This window comes from Dipodomys ordii, unplaced genomic scaffold (genome assembly GCF_000151885.1).
Source record: "Dipodomys ordii isolate 6190 unplaced genomic scaffold, Dord_2.0 Scaffold54, whole genome shotgun sequence".
Classification (NCBI taxonomy): Eukaryota; Metazoa; Chordata; class Mammalia; order Rodentia; family Heteromyidae; genus Dipodomys; species Dipodomys ordii.
This window is the reverse complement of record NW_012267270.1, coordinates 4,906,391-4,911,157: the sequence shown is the minus strand read 5'-3', so window position 1 is coordinate 4,911,157 and position 4,767 is coordinate 4,906,391. Positions and strand designations below refer to the sequence as shown.

General features: G+C 51.3%; 1 protein-coding gene across 1 annotated transcript in view; it reads left to right on the top strand.

The window, feature by feature from the left end:
- The window catches only part of Cdc42ep2 (CDC42 effector protein (Rho GTPase binding) 2), an 8,332-nt gene that overhangs the window by 578 nt on the left and 2,987 nt on the right, over positions 1 to 4,767 (top strand). The window lies entirely within an intron of this gene.

Genomic DNA, 4,767 nt, shown 5'->3' with positions numbered 1-4,767 from the left:
TGGTTCAAGTGGTAGAGTGCTCGCCTTGAGCTGAAGAGCTGAGAGACAGCGCCCAGGCCCAGCGTTCAGGCCCCATGACTAACCAAAAAAAAAAAAAAAAAAAATCACGGTTCTGGCTAGGCGCTGAAGGCTCACACCTGTAATCTTAGCTACTCAGGAGGCTGAGATCTGAGGATCACAGTTCAAAGCCAGCCCTAGCAGGAACGTCCATGAAGAGCTCAGGGACAGTGCCCAGGCCCCAGAGTTTAAGCCTCATGACCGACAAACAAACAAATAAACTGGTTGAGACTGACCCCAGCAAAAGCATGAGCACCCTATCTGAGGGGTAGGGGTGAGGGGAAGCTGAAAGCACAAAGGACTATAAATATAACTGAAGTGTAGAACACTTGCCCTAAGTGCAACCACAAATAATCACAGAAACAACCCCAAAAAAGCCCAATGGTGTGAGCTAGTGGTTCACACCTGTGGTCCTAGCTAGTCAAGAGGCTGAGATCATGCAGGAAAGATCCCAGCAGCAGGAAAATCAGTGAGACTCTCTCTCCAGTTAACCACCAACAAGCTGAAAGTGGAGGTGTCAAATAGAGCACCAGCATGGAGCAAAAAAGCCAACCAAGAGCACAAGGCCTTGAGTTCAAGCCCCAGTACCAGCACCTAAATAAATAAATGCCAGAAGGAAGAAGGGGAAGGGAAGAAGAGAGAAAAGGGTGCTGGTGGCTCACACTTGTGATCTTAGCTACTCAGGGGCTGAGACTAAGAATCAAGATTTGAATTCAACCCAAGGCAGAAAAGTCCCTGAAACTTTTCTCCTCCCTTGCTTACACCACACAGCCCATAGCATCTCCTGGCTTCAGTACTAGGTCAGGGACGGGTGTGACATTCGGAACACAATGACTCCAAGGCATCTGCTAGAGCTGATAGAAAAGACACAGCTGTGAGGGTGGAGCTGGTGCAATAATTTTATCACCATGAGGTAACCTGGTCCCAAGTGTGAGCCAAACCAGAGGGGTCAGCATCAGATTCTAGAGTGTAAACTCCACTGAGGCTCATCTCCTTCACCCTCAAACGGAGACCAGAAGTGTTTGTGCCCATGCACGCACATGTGTGAGTGCGCGTGCGCGTGCGCGCACACACACACACACACACACACACACAGTGTCATTTCTTACCGAGACAAGGTCTTCCTATTAGTTTGCCTCAAACTTTTGCTCCTCCTACCTCAGACTCCTGAGAGCTAAAATTACAGCTTGTTTTGTTTTTCTTAAAATAGTTTGAGTTTGATTTTCTGTCCCTTGGATGTCAGGATGAGGACAGCAGGATGAGGGTGACTGGCAGACAACAGGCAAACAGCAGCTTGGAGAGGAATCCAAGGACCTGCACACGTACTTTGGCCTGGGAACGCGTCTCATCTGCCCAAAGTCCTTCTAGTAGGTTCTCAGAGGTTCAAGATCTCAGGTCTAAGTAAGTCCTGGGGTTGATTTTGTTGTTGTTGTTTTGTTTTTCCAGTCATGGGGCTTTGTTGCTGTCTCTCAGCTCCTCAGCTCAAAGCTAGCGCTCTACCACCTGAGCCACAGCACCACTTCCGGTTTTCAGGTGGAGCTAAGAGTCTCACAGACTTTCCTGCCCAGGCTGGCTTTGAACCGCGATCCTCAGATCTCAGCCTCCTTAGTAGCTAGGATTACAGGCGTGAACCACAGGTGCCTGGCCTGGGGTTGGGTTTAAACTCCACTCCTCTTTCTTCCTGCCCTGCCAGGCTAAGGAACTCAGCTACCCAATAAGGCCAGATTAAGAGGAGACCTGGACTAAGGCCAGCCCCCAACCTGGGGTTTCATGGGAGAAGAGGGGTGACAGGGAGAGTGTAAGGGGGAGTGGAGGGCACCTGGTCTGTTGAAACCAGTGAGGATGAAAAGCAGCACCCAGCCAGATACTGATGGCTCAAGCCTGCAATCCTAGCTACTCAGTGGGCTGAGATCTGAGGCTCAGGGCCTGAAGCCAGCCTGCACAGGGAAAGTCCATGAGATTCTTTTCTCCAATTAACCACCTTAAAACTGGAAGTGGCACTGTGGGTCCAAGTAGTAGAGCCTTGAGCAAAAAAAAAAAACAGCTCAGGGCAACGCCCAGGCCCTGAGTTCAAGCCCCACAACTGACAACAGAAAGAAAAAAAACAAGAAAGAAGGAGAAGGGGGGGGGGGAGGAAGGGAGGAAGGAAGGGAGGGAGGGAGGTGGGGAGGGAGCAGCTCCCATGGGCAGAAGCTGCAGATCTGGGAACTTGGCCAAGAGAGGGAGGGAGGGGCAGGCATGCTGCCTTCCTGGAGGGAACTTTGACAACACTTATGCTGAAGGTCAGCAAGGCAAAGTGTAGGCCTGGCCTGGGGAGAGGTGGGAAAAGGGGGTGACAGTGGGGTGCAGTGAGCCTTGGCCAGGAGAGGAGAGACTGCCCCTGGCCGTCCATGGTGGGCATTCAGGCTCACTTCTCTGCCCTCAGGCATTCTGATTTTCTGCCAGCATGGGCCAGGCTATGGCAGTTCTTCTGTGGCACCCTGGGAAGGCCCAGGGCCCTGGGACTGGGCTGCACGGCACACCAGGCCAACACCACCATTTCCTAATCCCCAGCCTGGGTCCACTCCTCACACGTGGACTACACAAACTCTAGGCTTCTCCCCGCCCAGAGCTGGGCTGACAGCTGGGGCCCTGCAGCTGCCTGTGCCCAGGGGCCTCTGAAGGTCTCGGGACAGCTGCTGCCTTCGACCCAGCTGACCCTGGTCACTGAACGCTGCTCCTGATAGCCAGGCCCAGCCTGGACTCCCTGACCCCCTGCCCCAGAGCCCCTAGCCCCAGCCAAGGGGAGCCCTGAGGGTGGCAGTCCTCCAGAATGGGGCTTTCCCACCACTCCCCCCCCCAAGGAAGGCAGGGAGAACGTGGGCCTGCTCGCTCACCTCCCCCTCCCCTCCCCCTCCCCCCACGGAGCAGGTCTAGCCTTGGGGCTCCTCACTCCTGGTTGGCTCTTTGCAAGGCCCACTGCCCCCTTGGGGCTCAAGATCCCCTAGAATGTTTCTAGTAACTGAAGTTGCCTCTGGGGATGGGTGTTAGAAGGCTCATGGTCAGGACTGGGAGGGCTCAGAGAGCGATCTGTCACATCCACCCTTGTGTTCTGTGCAAACCCTTTTACCCGGTGCATGAATTGCTAGAAAAGAAAGGGGGAGGGGTTGTACCCTTGGCTCCCAGCTGAAATCCTAACTACTCAGGAGGCTGAGATCTGAGGATCAAAGTTCAAAGCCTGGGCAGCAAAGTCTGTGAGAGGCTTATCTCCAGGTAACCACCAAAAAGCCACCCAGAAGTGGAGCTGTGGCCCAAGTGGTAGAGCAAAAAAGCTTGAGCAAAAAAGCTCAGGGACAGCGCCCAGGCTCTGAGTTAAAGCCCCAATGTGCACGTGTGTAAACACACACACACACACACATTACTGTATGCAAAAAGTATGTGTGTGTATATATATGTACATATATACTTATAATTCTATACTTCTAATGAACACAGATTCTTGATATTTTTCCCAATGCACATGAGCTGTTGCCTGCCTTAATTATTCAGTAATGAGTCGAATTCTTAGTGACAAGGAACAGAAACCCAACCCTCAAGTAAATTAAGCCAAGAGCTGGGCATCAGATACTCATGCTTGTAATCCTAGCTAATCTGGAAGCTAAGATCCAGAGGATCATGATTCAAAGCCATCCCAGGCAGAAAAATCCATGGGACTCCATCCCCAAACTAACCAGCAAAAAAGCAGGGCAGGAAGCGTGGCTCAAGTAGAGTGCCAGCTAAGCAAGCTGCCATCCCTAAGTTCAAGCCTAGTACTGCCTAAATAAATTAGTTAAAGCTGAGCACCAGTGGCCTGTGCCTGTCATCCTAGCTACTCAGGAGGCTGAGATCTGAGGACTATAGTTCAACGCTAGCCTGGGCAGCAAAGTCCATGAGACTCTTATCTCCAATGAAAACCTGAAGTGGCACAGTGGCTCAAGTGGTAGAGCACTAGCCTTGGGCTGAAGAGCTGAGGGACAGCACCCAGGCCCAGAGTTCAAGCCCCACGACCAACAGATAAAAAAAAAAAAATTTTAAGCCAAAGTAGGAATTTGTTGGCTCACAGAGTAGACACTGCTTCAGGCATGGTGAACCCAAAACTATGCACAGTGTCATTGAGATTCATTCTTTTGGCTCTCTTCTTTCCTTGCAGTCCTTATTCCTATGTAGGCTCCTCCCTCAGGGGACAGCACTGACTGGAATTTGGAATTTGTAAGCCCCAGGCTCATGTCTGTGATCCTCTGATGTCTATGGTCCTCTGTTATCTATGGTCCTCCCGCCATCCTTATGGGTCAGATTAGCCAAGTGCAGGCCTCCATGCCATCTTTAGAGTTTTGGGGTGAAATCACACTTGAGACACTGGAAAATTGAGGGGAGGTCTATAGAACAAGAAGGGTGGATGCTGAGGAAGGAGAACCAGCTGGTCCTCTGCTCTCTTGGACTGACCCCATCCTGGGCCTGGTCTATTGGACATCTCATTTCTGATCACATCATGCATTTGTTCTCAGTATTCCTGGCCTTTGTCTGCTCCTCCTAGATAGGATAGCCTTCCCCTTCTCTGCCTGGCAAACTCCTACTCACCCTTTACTACCCTGTTCATTTTCCTCTTGAGATCCTTCTAATGCTCCTATTCACTTTCTCACCCACGACAGTGCAAATCCTTTTGTTTTCTGGTCTCCTTGATTCTTTTTTTTT